Genomic DNA, 16428 nt, shown 5'->3' with positions numbered 1-16428 from the left:
GACATTAACAAACTGAGTATATTATAATTTATTATAATTTCAGTGTGATGGTAAGCCCTCAGATTTTTCACTACGAATTCCATTTTGACAGTGGCAACGAACGTTGGCTAAAGAGACTTAAATAGACTGGTTTAAAGTTCACTCGCTCTCATTTCCCCTCTGTTCTTCTTGAAGTGTTACCTTCACACGCGTGAATGAAGCCTGCGAGATATGTCGGGTCATTTTTCTTCCAAACCCATTAGGCATCGCCATTTCATTAACAAGCCCTCGTGCTTCTTCATATAAGTAGTTGTTTTTCATATCGTTATTTATTTTCTATTTTCAATTTATATTTCACACGTGTGAATCAGAATGACCGCTGTGATTTTTGCGATACTTCAAGTTTTTCACTTTTCATTCCTGTGGTGTTCTACGACGAACTCGCGAATGCTGTTTGGAGTTATGTAGATTTCATGTGACCAAATATTTATCAATGTTTCTGCCACAGTTTTAATGTTGTGAATAAATATGTGTTTCTCAAGTGATGTGTATTTCGTGTTTCTATTTTTACTATACATGGGTAAGTCGATGTTTATTTTTTATCCAGTTTTAGGTTATTAAAGCACACCAAAATAAAATTTTATTCTTCTCTAGTATTCTGGTTATTATCCCTGCTAAAAATGCCCCGTAGAAACCCATAAAATTTTTTTACGGGGAATTGGCCTACGGGTACCCGTACAGCTCTGTGGGTACCCGTAGGCCAAATCCCCGTAAAAACCCATAGACAGAAACCCGTACAACTGTACGGGTACCCGTAGGCCAAATCCCCGTAAAAACCCATAGAAAGAAACCCGTACGTTTGTACGGGTACCCGTAGGCCAAATCCCCGTAAAAACCCATAGAAAGAAACCCGTACGTTTGTACGGGTACCCGTAGGCCAAATTCCCGTAAAAACCCATAAAAAGAAACCCGTACGATTGTACGGGTACCCATAGGCCGAATACCCGTAAAAACCCATAGAAAGAAACCTGCACAGCTGTATAGGTACCTGTAGGCCAAATACCCGTAAAAAAACCTGTAAACAGAAACCCGTACGACTGTACGGATACGAGTAGGCCAAATCTCTGTAGAAACCTGTAGAACTGTAGGCACTATAAACAAAATCCCAGTAAAAACCCATAGCCAAAAATCAAAACTTTATATGCATATCCATTGGCCAAATTTCTATAAAAAAATGGATATTCCGTAGGTCTAAACCAGTAAACAAAAGTATGTAAAGGCACCCATATGCCAAATCCTGTAAAAACCACTACACAAAAATCCACAGACCAATAAAGGTACTTCTTGGAAAAATCGCTGCACAAAACCCATAAACAGAACCAATAGCATTATACTATAGTGGAGTATCCATACATAGAATCGTACATAGAACGGGTATCCATATACAGAATCCCTATAAAAAACAATACACAAAAATAGAACTGTAAATCAAATTTCCATAAAAACATAAACCAGCAGAAGTACATAATTAGCACTGAACAGAACTAAATTGCGGAGAAAGCATGTAAAGTAATTTTAAATAAAACTCAATGCGAATAAATAAAAATTTTAAAATATCTAGAAGCCTACGAGCCTGTCCTTAATGCACGTCAATATCTATAAACATATTACAAAATTTTAAACTACCTTTATATAATTCTGAAAATAAAATCAATAGAAAGATAATAACCAAAGTCATGATTCACAACCATCGAATGATTTATGTACATGTATATATGTAAGAAAAATAAGGAATATGCAAAAGATTAAATTAGCAGCGTAAAATTAATTTTCCTTCTCTATTCTAAAAACAGTTTCTTTCTGCACTGCATCATTTCGAGATTAATTCATGTCATATGACTCTTACATAATTTGATGTTGTAAAAGAAACTAAAACTCAAACAGCCAATTGTAATTTTATAGCAGTATTAACTATCAAATACGAGTAAAAATGCATCGAAAACCAAAATTAACTCGGTCTTAATTAAGATTTCACCCTTAACATAACGCATTTGCTTTTTACGCTTTGTATTAGCTGGATTGCAGTCTGTCTGCTCCTTGTTTCTTACTACACATTTATCAAAAAAGTTAATTTTTGGAATAGGCATAAATAATGTGCCAACTTGTTTGTGGCTGCAACATATTTACTGAAAGAAAAGTTGAATTAAATCTACCTCAACTGCCCAATTTCTTATTCATTGTGGATTAGAGTTTCAACATCTCTAAGCCATCAAAATTCTTGCTGTTCATTACGGATTCAGCTGCTTGTATTCGACTACAGAATCCATTACATATATATATAATATCATTTCATTTGATGGTTGCGAATCATTACTTTGACTGTATATATATTATTCATTTCATTATAAATATATACATATAGTACTGTACCTCACTGCATATATTTGTATTTCAGTTCTTTAATTGGGAAATTAAACAATTGTATTTAATCACATCAGCTTGTTTAACAATTTGATTCCTGATGAGAAATGTATTGCCAAAGGATGGTACTTTCTAGCATCTGCTTAAATTTTAAGTTACCTACAATGCACTAAACCAAATTAAAAAACAAAACTAGAAGAAACCCAAATTTTCAGGAAGAGAAACATTATTAACAAGCAAGCAAAAAGAATATGGGACTTGCAAATTAGAAACTTAACATAGAGTTCAAATTTAGCATACTTGCTATCCCCTTAAAGCTCGCTTACCAATGTTAGTAACACCCTGCAGCTTATTATGACATGCATACACATAGATGTTTTGCGTGGAAGAAAAGATGAATCCAAGAATATAATGTAGTGAAGAAATAATAATATACAAACACTGTGTCGACCCCTTATTACAATACTTTGAATGTTACCTGTATCTCTCAAAAAATAAATGAAACATGAAGATAACATATAATAAACTTAATAGTACCCAAAATACAATAAATTAAACTTAATAGTACCCAAAATACAATAAATTAAACTTAATAGTACCCAAAATACAATAAATTAAACTTAATAGTACCCAAAATACAATAAATTATATTGTAACAAAATGAATTTTAAAAAATTTACAAGTTTCAACAAATACCAATTCTTAACGCACAGTTCGGGAATTAAGAAAATATCTCATAGCGTATAATGTTTTATTCCGTATCTCACTTTTAGTGCTATATAATCTTCCACAGATTTTATATAAATAAATTCTATAACATAATGGGTATTTATAGTATATATAGTTCTTGAAGTAAAAAAGATCAACTTTCGTACTGTAAAAATTCCATCTATGCGAATAAGTGTGAATATACTCATATACACATAATTATACTAAATAACTAATTTAATGAAACTAAATTCCTATAGAAAAATGGGGAAAGTGTAGAATCGCCCACTGCTTGGAGTGTTTTTAAGAATTGCACATGCTCGGTATCCATGTACACATCGACATATTTTCACTTAAAAAAACATCCCAGAATTGCACAAAAATGCCATTGTGCACTCCTTTGACTTTATTCATGTACACATCGACTTATTTTCACTTAAAAAGTCAAAAAAAAAAATTGACAAAAATCCAATTCCTTTTACTTTTGTACAAAGTGCCAAAATAAATAAGTGGGCGATTCTGCACTTTACCCAAAAAAAATATATAAAAACACCATTTACCTATATATATTAATAATTTATTATTACACAAGGTTTTTCATATATCATCTCAAAGGAACATAAATTTAATTAAAGCGATGCATTATTGGAATAAATTTGAGTCAGTGTTTTAGGTGCAAGTTATTTTTGAACCATAAAAATTCTCAATAGTAAAATTTAAAGTACTGAAAAGGTAGCTATTGTTTTTGACAGTAGATTATATAATATAAAAATACCTCATGCTGAGCATTTTCTGAAATTACAATGCCAAATGAAATTGATATAGTGCAGTATTTAGCAATAACTTTTTGTAAACAAATGTAGCTACATTCGCTTAATTGTAATGACAGTAATTTTAACTGCATTTGTATAAGGCTGTACAGAAGATTTATTTATATGGGTTTTTCATCCGCAGAGAACAACCGGATTCCCCGTGGAAGTGCTTCCGAAAAAAGTGTTTAAATATTACTCTAACTATATTTGAAAGCAATGCTATAACAGCGCCCTTATAAGACTCATGATCCGAAAAGCTTTGGTTTTAAATGTCTCGTAAAAACGTTCAATTACTTCTGCAAAATTCATACCCACGTAAAAATTACTACACCGAAGTCAATTGATTATACAGCAAAACGTTCCTAAAACAATCAACTCCACAATTCGAGATAATGCCAGTTTCCTGTAGCCTGACAGAACTATGAATGATTTTTTAAGTTCTGTTATTTAATTTTTGTCCTGACTAATGTGCCATTATCAGAGGTGGTCATTTAAGAAAATAACTACTATATGAGGTTTCAACTTAATATAATTGTTTTCAAATAAATAATTCACTTTTTATACTCCCAAGACTAGTACATTTAATATTACATAAATCTTATTCACAAATCTATTTCTATTTCAAAAGCAATTTATGAAAAACACATTTGAAATTTTCTTCATCAAACTAATAATAATGAAAATTAAAGTATGCATAAAAATGATTATATGTGTTTTAACAAAATAGCACAAAATATTTAATGTAAAAATGTGGTTCTAGTCTCATACTTGTAAAGAAAAATAGACCAAAAAGAAAAAACAATGTAAGCTACTATGATCATCTAAATTTTCACATAATTTTAGTAGTGGAAAAAAGATTCCTTAAGCTTGTATGTCTTGTCTACCCCATTCAGTAAGTAATAAACACATTAAATATTTCAATGTTTATTTCATTAATAAAACTTACCTTTTTGGCTCGCGAAATATAATTAGTACATTTTTTAAAACATAAAAAAACATTCTTTTTGCTCGGCCACATCAAAAAAAAAATTGAATCATGCAAGATCATTTTTAAGTAAGGTATGCTCAAATTTATTAGTACATAATATTCAAATGATAAAGCATCTACATGAACAAGCTTTAAAAAAGTATTTCTAAACTGTAATCAAAAAAATAAATTTTCCAAAATACAGTTTCAGTAGGATGCAAAAACTATATTTCTGCATCTGCACACTGAACCAAATTATCAAGTCTGAAATTATCACTTTTCAGTCTTTAAGCACATTGTTTTTCAGGTTAAAAGTAAAGATGGAAAATCAATTTCACGCACAGAATCTCCATTTCACAACTAGTCAGTTATCAGCAACGTTCTCTCAAACATTAGACACGATTACACGTGCATGGCTTTAGTGGTATATTCATAGTCAGTGCTGGTATTTTATTATTTATTACTAATTTCTAAACAGTAAAACATAGTAAAATTTGTAATACAGTAAATCCTAGTAAATAATATATTGCATTACTACAACCACGAAGAAAATAACACCACCATCGCACAACAATAAATAGAGCGGCGCCATATTGCTTGTTTGGGAAACTTCTGAGAGTGGGGGAGGGAGGGCGATTTTTTTTTCACGTCAGCGTTAACAGGGAGAAAAGTTTTGCGATTCTGAATGAACTTGTTCGCGTAAAGAGATGTTGGTTGATACCGGTGTTTATTTGTAATATCAGAAATGTAAGTGCTTATGTGTGTGTATTCAGAGAACCAACTCGTAGCAAAAACCACCTCCCTAAGACGACCGCCTCTGAAAGAGACCAGTATTTCTGAAAACATAAGTATACTTTGGTATTGAATATTCCCTCTGTAAGGCGACCATTCACAAAGAAAATTCTGCAAGAGTGTCTGGTCGCCTTAGAGAGATTCATTCCGTAGATGCAATCTCCCTAAGACGACCACCTCTAAAAGATAAACGTATCTCTGAGAACGTGAGTATCTATTGGTATTGAGCATCACCTCTCTAAGGCGACCACTTGCAAAGATGAGTTTTTATTTGCGGCTGGTCGCCTTGGAGAGACCTTGTTGTGTGTGGTGTATATGATTACTGTTATTGTTTCCGAAAAAAAATTTTAATCAAATAAATAAGCATATTTAGTAAAAACCCTCTCTAAAACGACCACCTGCGTTTCCAGGTTACTCTGGTGGTCTTAAAGAGATCATATTTTCATTCTGTTAATTTTATTGTTTACAAGTATATTAACGTCAGATAAAAAAATAGCATAAACCCATACAAACCAACAGAAGATTTATTATTATATTAATACCAGTAAGAAAACCAGTAAAAGTCAATATAAACCTATACAAACCAGTACAAAGTTCTGCCATTGAATGTTGGTTGTATGGGTGTCAATTGATACCAGTAAGAAAAACCCACAGAGATCAATAGAAACCAGTAAAAGTCAATAGAGACCATCAAAAATTCTATAGGTACCAGTAGAAAGTTTTACTGGTTTCTATGGGTCATTTTGAAACCAGTAAAAAAAACCCACAAAGACCAACAGAAACCAGTAAAAGTCAATAAAAACCCATAAAATCTTATGGGTACCCATAAAAAGTTTTACTGGTTTCTATGGGGCATTTTTAGTAGGGATAGCAGCCAGCGCAAAAAATTAATTGGAATATCTATCCTTAAATATTTCACTAGAAGTACTGATACCGTTAAGCTTAAATTTTAAGCATTTTTAATAATCTGGATTATTTCGAGAATAAGTTAATATCATATCACAGCCTAAAACAATATTACAGCGAGTTCTGGTTGCCCAGACGGTATAGTGGTTAGGGGGCCTGATGCAGTACCGAAGGGTCTAGATTCGAATCTCAGGGAATTCATGGACTTTTTTTTTCAATGGCGGGGACTTGCCTATAACGGCATTGGCCACTTCTAGGATGAGAGGTGGTGGTCATTTTATTGTGGGGCAACTAATGAACAGCCGCCGTTACCTCCAATAAACGAACAGACAATTTTACATATATGCCTTTTCCGGGATTCGAACCCTGGCCCTTTGGTATCACAAGCAGTCTCTCCTAACCACTATACCGTCTGGGCGGCCATTTATGGATGTTTGTAAATGCATAGTGTCTTTGAGGCATCGGGGCACTCTAACTATATAGCAAGCCGAAAGCCCTCTCGTGTGGTTCGGCGGTAGTTGAGAGAGGTGGAAGACCCGCGGACCGGCCCTTCCCCCCCCCCCGAAGTGAGTGCTCTTCCTCGAAATTGAGGTGGAAATAGGAGTCCAACCTCTTTAAGGCTCTGTCAACCATTCTTCCATGAAATACATGGACAAGATAACAACCAAAACAACAGCAATTTCTTTCACACTATGTATGCATCAGCTCTGCTATACGAAAGCTAGTCGTTTAAAAAAAGACTCACACAAAAATGACTAATATCCTTCTTTAATCTTCACTAACAGCTAAAATAATTATTCTTTATTATTTTAGCAGCCTTTCATGATGTTTTGTCTGACTATGAATACTTGCCCTATAGAAGGAAAAAGGTTTAAAAAACAAGCGTTTTTTTTTGTCATTTGAAACAGTTATCATGACTTGTATACAACTGATGATTCTATATTTTACCTGCGTCTCTATTTCAGTGACTCCCAAAATCAATTTAAAATAACTCAGTTTAAATCTTCATTCTGATTTATATTATCTGAAAATTTTCCAGCGTATTCGCTGTAGTCGATCGGAAAGTGTCACAACGTTATACATATAGTATTTATTGCTTTTGGTGTTATAGGATTTCAGGTTTTAGGTAACATGTTTTAGAATGGTCTTTAGAAAATGCATAGATGACCAAACTTGTCACCTGTATAAATTAATGGTACTTCTAAGCGTTACTCCGCTTCAGCGTATGAAACAGTTCACACGAAATCGTTTATTTTCCAAAGCAAACAGTGCATACATGAAAAGGAATTGAGATTTCCTGGAAAATGGGAAGAAGCATTTCATGTTTCTGCAACTGATTTAATTTGCAAATCCTCTGCTGTAAGAATGATCAAAATCAATTTCAGGTAAAACACGTGATACTGGTCAGACACCACAGAAACGTATATATGCAATAATTGTAGCAATTTTAATTTAGCTATCGAAGTATGATTATTGCTTTTTGCATATTTTTTGCATATTGCTTTTTGCTTTAGTGCATATTTACTGTCTGAAAGCCTTTCATTAAAAAAAAATTCTTCTATAAATTTTAGACATAAAGCATTTTGCTAATAATATGATGAATTAATTAATTTTTTTACAATTTTTCTCAATTTTAATTTCCTATTGTAGTAGAAAGCTTCAACATTTTAAATCCCTAACTGAAACTTTCTTTGCAATGCCGATACCAGTTATATTTATCTTCTCCTTTCCAACAATCGTATTTTTGTTGCAATCATTGTGATTGCAACAAAACCCATGCTTTATCGTGTAGAACAATGTATATTCATTTATCTCCTGCTAAACGCTGTTCATACAAAGCTGTACAATGTTTTCTGCGCTCAGCTGCATTAGTCCAATAAAAGTTAATGAACATCCTGTTTCTTCAGGTTTTTTTTCTTTTATTAAAGTTGGAAACCTTTGTTTATTATCTTTTTTTTTTTCCTGCAGAAGACCAATGTTTGATGTATTTACAGATTCTTAAACTCATTACTGCGTCGGCATATTTTCTGTATACTATAAACTTCTGCTATTCGCTTGAAAAAATTTTTCTTTCCATCTAAAAGTGATTATTGGGGACTTCCCCCTTTGCGGTTAATAGTGGCGTTATTTTGCGCTTGTAAATTTTAATAGTATGTGTTTTGGACATGACAGGCGGCATAAGAATATTTCTCTTCGGAAATGGCAAAAGCATATTTTTTGATCTACAGTTTGTTTACCTGTGATTTTCCAAAAAAGAATAAATTCTAAGGTATCAGACGGTATTTATCATTTCAAATTATCCGCTGTTGCCAGAAATGTTTACTCCACAACATTTAGACTTTTTAAAACATTTATCGAAATCTCTCTAAAACTGTCTTGAAAATTTTTTAATTAAATCTATATAAATAAGTGAACATTTAAATGCATATAAATATGTGAAACTTTTTGTGTTAAATGCATATAAATTTGTGAAACTTTTTGTGTTAAATGTATATAACATTATATGTATATTTTGTTGAATGTTGACTGCGTATATATAAAGCAGACATTCGCAGATAGACGTGGTGTCGAAGTGAACATATAATTTCATTCCTGGAGAAAGCACTTCAGAGACACACTGTTGATTCACATATTTTTATCATGAGTGAGATATGCTGCCGATAATTTAGTATATCTTACACGATTTGAAACGAAGAAATAAAGCAGAGCAAGAAGCGCACATTATCAGCAACACATGAAACGGGAGGAACAAATAAGCCTAAGCAAAGCTGTAAACATATAGTAAGATATATTATTATTATTATATAAGTATTATTATGAATCAAAATTGTTTGAAACTTTAAACTTCCCGACATGGTTCCGCTACGTAGACGATACTTTTACCCTGTTTGAAGGTAATAAAGATGATTTAAATAGAGTTCTTTCAACAATGAATTCTATTGATCCTGCTATTCAGTTCACTTTTGAACTTGAGACTTGCAATTCTCTTCCGTTTCTCGACATTTTGGTCACACGTAACACATCCAACTTCAGTACTACAGTTTACCGTAAACCTTCATCGGTTTGCCTTCCACCACACTTTAAATCATGTCATCCGACTAAACAAAAGTTAGCTTCATTTTATTCCTATGTTTTCCGTGCTCTTCAAGTTTGTTCCTCCAAACTAGCCCTTGATGAAGAACTAAATTATTTAAAAGCAATAGCTATTGACAGGGGCTTTTCACCCAACATTATTAATCAAGCAGTTAAAAAAGTCTCATCTCAACACACTAAAAGCCACACTCTTATTTTAGGAGATTATAAAAATTCTGTTGTCATTCCCTTCTTTCCATCAATTAGCTATAAAGTTGCACATATTTTGCAGAAATTTAACTTTCGGGTTGTTTACTCTCCCATCAATAAAATTCCAACTTCTATACTCAAGGACCCCATTCCGGATATGAATTCCTGGGGTATTTATAGGATTCCTTGCCAGTGCGGTTTAATTTACATTGGCCAAACTAAGAGAGCCTTAAAATTTCGCGTCAAAGAACATGAGGCATATGTTAGAAAAAAGGAAACACAGAGGTCTTCTGTTGCTCAACATTGTTGGTCCGAAAATCACACTTTCAATTTTTCTGCTGCCAAAATTATTCCAAAAACAACTTCCGTTGGAGAACTGGATTTTCTAGAGGCATTTCACATTCATAAAAATCTTTCTGTTCTAGTTAACGATCCTAATTCCAATCCAAATTTGCCTTCGGCTTTTAGAGAAATTATGTTTTAGTTCTGGTTTCGCCAACAGATGGCGCCACTTGCTTATTTTTGTCCAGGCTTTCTTATCTTATCTAAACATTATTTCCTATCTTGTTCATTTGCGGTTTTGCAGCTGAAGATGATGGTTCGGTAAAACCATCGAAACTAGTCCTGTGAAAATTTTGTGAATTAACGCTGATTTTTGTTGTTTGACTTCTGAATCAATATAGTAAGATATTTATTTAATCTGATTAGCTGAAAGCTGTCGCACTGTAGCTTTATTATATAAGGGACATGAAATGTGTTAATTTTCAGATGGCGCACTTTAGATTCATACATTAGTAGCTTTAAGACAGGAAGGGGATATAGCCAAATTTAGGTTAGTAATTTTAAATTTCATATTTTTGTCACTTATATATATATGTTAGATCCTATATATATAAAGAAGATCTTATCTATCTATATATATAGATAGATAAGATCTTATATATATATATATATTTTACTTAGAGTATTAAACTAATCACATACCGAAGAGATTTTCAATGTAGATAATATTCTACCAGTATAATTATTTCTAAATTAAAAAACTGTGTTGGTGTAAATTATATCTAAAATAGTATTAATTTATAATTAGTAAGAATCGTCTTGTTTATAGTGCTTTAAAATGGGAGTAAGCCATCTTCCAATGGTTCTTAAGTTAATTTTATCGTAATAGAATTTAAGGTATTGTTTTTGTGTAATATTTCTCTGCTACAACTCAGACAGACATGTTCTGAAATTAGAAGTATATTACATGCGACATGTTTATTTTCGTCTTTACTATAAAATTTTAAATTTTATAATGCTTGCATACCATGAAATGAATTGCTTACCATAAGTCTGAAAAGGAATATTGATTTTGTTGCATATTTCATATACAGTGAAATATGATCAAGAATGAGTCTTAAGAAAATTCATGAGTTCCAATGTTTATTTTTAAGAGGAAAAAGTTGTAACATCATTCTATCTCATTAGATATTCTTCAGAATTTTTGAAGCATGTCATTACTCTTTGAAATGAAAGGCCTTAAGTCAGATGAAAGAATCTTTGACAGAACAGCGAAAGCATTCTTGACAGAGTATTCTTCTTTTCGAAGTCATATTTCTTTTATGCGCGGAAGCACATAAAATGCTGTTAACATCTTAAAGTGATGAATGACTACAATAAATAATAAATGTTTTCAGTTTTCACATAAATGCTATTCCATTTCGAATGAGTGAATCTCAGAAAATCATTACAGAATTTTTTCGTAACATTGAACACCAGTTGCACATTTAGAATAGGAATATATGAAATAAATGCTCAAACACTCTGCGTTTTGATTTTATTTATTTGTATGATCTAATTTGCTCCCTTCACTCAGTGAAATTTGATGTAAGCCTATAAAGTGAGCTCTAAAAGAATCATATCAAATAATCGATACAAACTTAAACATTTCTGAGAAATATTTTCATGTATTTATTCTTATGAAAGACCATACAAACTAATAAAATAATTTTAGAAAGAACACAAAACAATGTTTCTGAAGCTCTGAAATAAATGTAGTGAAAAACGATTATAAGTATTTTCTCCCTCCTTCTAGCATGCCTTCGTGGTGTAACGGTAGCACACTCGGCGCGTATTCGAGAGTTCCGGGTTCGAGTTCTGGGAAGGGCTTGTTTAATTTTCATGTCACCTGCGTCAAAAATCCTAATGAACTCTAAAGTGGCGCCCGAACTAAAAGGTGGTAAACAATTATTCATCATCAGCAGGATTTGGCGACTAGATTCTCTAATTCCAGTCGAGTATTTAGTATATGACGTATTATCTCCCTCCTTCCAGCATGCCTTCGTGGAGTAACGGTAGGACACTCGGCGCGCATTCGAGAAGTCCAGGTTCGAGTCCCGGCAACGACATTGTTCAATTTTCATGTCCTCTGCATCATATACCCTAATGACTCTGCACGATAATTTATGATTTATACACAACTACTTCGTTCGTTGTAAAAGCATGTCCAACATGAATTTGCCCTTCTTTACATGAGTTTAATTTATGTACTGACGTAGGATACTTTTTTAATTCAGTTTTCTAAATTACTAAAGAGTACATATATAACATTCTTAAATTTTTGGTCAAAATGCTTAAGGCAGAAAAGAGTTAAGAAAGAAAGTTAGAGTTCAAGAAAATTCGAATTATTCCGGTAATAACTGCATAATGAGAGACGTTTTATGGGTTGGGTGAACTCTTCAAGTTGATGGTATGAAATTATCTATAAACCAATATAATTGTTATAGGTAGTACTTACTAACCCCCAAATGTGAATGAGGGTCACTATTGACTATCATTAAAATAAACTTAGTATTCAAAGAAACTTCAGCTTTTCTTGGTACTAAGTTAGAACCTTAGGTAATAAGTTCTTCGTAGATAAAAAGTACTTCGTAACGAGACATGCGAATGGTAGGACAAAATCAGAGTTTCTTGCGTATTATATAAGGCTGTATTTTTCTAGAATAGCTTAGCATGAAACGTTACTAGTTAGCATAATGTTGCGTGCATACATAATAGATTGAATGCTCAAGAAGGATAATAGGTTAATAAAATTTATTATTATCAAAGGAAATGCATCACAACACTTGAATTTTCCTCAGAGACATTCGTTCAAGTGTTTACAATATCACGCAGTATAATTAGTAGTTATACTTTCATACTACTAAAAACGTTAGAATATAATGCAATGCAAGGCGTATCTAAAGAGAAAGCTAATTCAGATATCTCAGTTGATGAAGAACTAAACAAGTGCAACAACAGTAACTAAGCAACTAAGCTAAGATGTCTCTCTCAGGCTTTAAACAGTTTTCAACCGGCAGCGAGATTATAGTTTTAGAATTTTCTGCTTCTCGAGATTTCTAAAAAACAATAAGAGGATGGATTTACAGTTACAGCTATCATAGTGCACGTGCCCTGTATTCTTACTTTTCCGCAATGGATTTCTATTAAAATTTGTTTCGCGCTGCATTGCACGGGGAAATACAACAGTTTTTAATTGCAATTCTACTAAAATTAACTATCTAAATACAAAAATCGTAACAATATTTTTTTTCCTTAGTTCATATTATTTTATTCCTAAGTTTCCGTGCAGCAGGTTTTCCAAATACGTATATTCGGGCTAAAGCTGACGTTGCAGATACCCTTTCTACGTCGAGTACATAATGAGCTTAGAAAATATACTTGCATATAAAAGCTCGATTTCAAATTTCAGTAGAAAATGGTGAAAGCAGGTATTAACGTACATTTTAAAATGGAGTAAAGTATGTTCCAATGGCTGAAATGTCATCTACTTTCTAAATATTTACCTTTAGAGTGGCATAGACTAGGATGTAACACGTACTGATCGATAGCATTGGTTAGTTGGTATTTCTCTCACTTCCCTAGCGTGCCTTCGTGGTGTAACGGTAGCACGCTGGGCCGGTATCCAGAGGTCCGTGGTTCGATTCCCGACGAAAGCGGTTGCACATTTTTCATCTTTTCTGCTTCCAATTTACCTAATGACTCTACATGGTAACTAAAATACTGTTCGTACGTTTAAGAAAGATAAGTATGTTCAGATTTAAGCTTTATTGAATACAGATGAAAGTTCTGACCCGGATGAAAAAAAAAAAAAAAAAAAAAAAAAAAAAAAAAAAAAAAAAAGAGTTTTTAGTCGCTTAATTTTGAAACATTACCTCACATAACTTACGTACCACAGGACTGCAAGTAATAAATGCATTTTAAGCGTTCAACGGAGACTAGGATGTACTCAAGAAAATTGTTGAAATAACGGGAAGAGAATTGCATTTGGTTGCTACCATGTGAAAACAAAATGTGTTCCCTCATTGGTTTTCCCGTACAGTTTTCATACTAATATACACAATGCATTATTAATTTATTTGAGTTTAAGAAGCTTTGGATGGGTTTAAATGCATAGATACATACATACAGAGCTCAAAGTATTTAATAAAGTCTGTGGTAGAGCTTCAATTAATAAGATAAAGGAACTTAAGAATAAATGGAAACTTTCTTAAGCAAACATTTGGCTCTAAGGCAAAGAATTCCGTTTAAAGATGAATTTTCTGATTGGATAGATGCAATAGAGAAGAGCCGCAAGGCGCAATCCTTCGGACGAGACCTAATTTTACGCTAATGATTTGAATAACGGATTAATTTTCGAAATATGTAAATTTTCACTTGATATTAACATTATGGAAAGAATTAATGAATTAGATGTGGAATTTCGATCGCAAGATTATGTTGGACTATAAAAGTGCTTTTAATTTTTAAGATAGTTTATTGAATCACAAAGCATTCAGAACTCACGTTTGATCAATAGAAATTAAATCCTGCGCTTGAAGCACAATAGGATAAAAGTGGAGAATAAATATAGGAGTAACAGGGAGATTGATATAGTGGGTGTCTTTATACGCAAGCTGAAGATTTTATAAAAATGCTTATGAAAGATTAAACTGAGTCCTTTGTGTACCAGGACCAACTTAGGAGCTGCTAAATATTGTATTCGTGATTTTTATAAGTGGGAAAAGATATTTAGTGGAAGGAACATACAGAAACTAATTGAGAATCTTTAAAGATTGCCAGGAAACTTTAGAAAATTTAAAAATTCGACTTTCGGAAAAATAGATAATGCATTAATTGGCTAACTGAAAGCAAATTCCTCCAGAATTAGAGAAAGGATGCCTTCAAAATATCTTTCTAAACGAAGTCTGCTCAGTATTGTTTTACAGAAGAGGAAACCATAAAATAATTGATGGATATATTCCATTCAGTATTCTGTTTGCCATTGCATTCTGGTACTTCCCATTTCACAGATGAATTTAAATAGGCTAAATCTAATTCAAAATAAGTATGTTCAGCAATTTTAAGAAACGACATATTTTCATTTGAAAGAAAGGTTAAGAAACCAATTTATTGCAATTAAATCTGGAAGCACTTTAAGCTGAACATCAAACAACAGTTTTCTTCTGATAATGTGGTTCATAAATGCAATTTATTTAAATTTGATAAATGTACAAAGGTACTCAAGTGCAGTGTTTCCTAACAGTCGATAAACTTAGTGACGAAGTTTGATTAGATAGCTCGCGGCGAAGAATTTTTCTTGTAGCTGCTTTATTTTGCAGAAATTCCTATTAGAATTTTCACTGACATTTTAAAAGTTTGAAAAGTTAAGTTCCTTCATGTGTTTAAAACTTGAGACAACACATGTACTTGCTAATAAATATTTTCTTTGCGATACTGTGAGTAGGGCACGGATGCAAAAGGAAATGAAATATAATTGAAGCAGTTTCTTATTTATTTAGTAGAATTCTCAAGAAGCATTGATCCCGTTTTAAATTCAAACTCATATTTTAGTTTAATATATTTCTTACATGTCAAGGAGTTACTTTAAAAGATCCAACCATTCATTTCAATGCATGACACATTTTCTTCACTGTCTTCTTTTGGTATTAAGGTACAAATATAGAGCTAAGAAAAGACGATTTTAACATCCGGACATTATCCTCAATGAATACATTAAAAATAAAAGAAAAATTATAATTTAACGTATGTCTTTTCACCTCTTCGCAATATAGCAAAGTGTTAGAGAAATTCATAAATTAAGGTTTATTAAAGAGAAATTATTCCATTGTAATAAAACGTTTTTGTACTTGCGTCAAGTTCCATGCAAAGTGCGACATGTTCTCCGACATTTATACACATAGTAGTTTGGTTCTGATGGTTTCTATGGGCAGAACATGTCTGCCTTCTAATCATAATGTAAAGAATATATTTTATAGAATCTAAATCTATATATTGCATACATAAACATATGGTGTACTTACGCTACAACCAGAGCTGAAGATTCTCCTTTTTTGTGCTTTTTGTGTATGTTGCACGCACTGAAATCTGATAAATTGTTGGTTTCATTAGCATTTAAAATACTCATTTTTCTACTTTACGTAGAACAACACCTTTGGGTAATACTAAAATATATTAAAGTCCAGATTGCTTCCTTTTCTGACCCTAAAATGTGTTCTTATGCATTGGATACATATGGCA

Source organism: Stegodyphus dumicola, chromosome X2 (assembly GCF_044657685.1).
Source record: "Stegodyphus dumicola isolate Sdum_Otavi_A_Nest chromosome X2, ASM4465768v1".
Taxonomy (NCBI): Eukaryota; Metazoa; Arthropoda; class Arachnida; order Araneae; family Eresidae; genus Stegodyphus; species Stegodyphus dumicola.
This window is presented reverse-complemented; position numbering follows the sequence as displayed.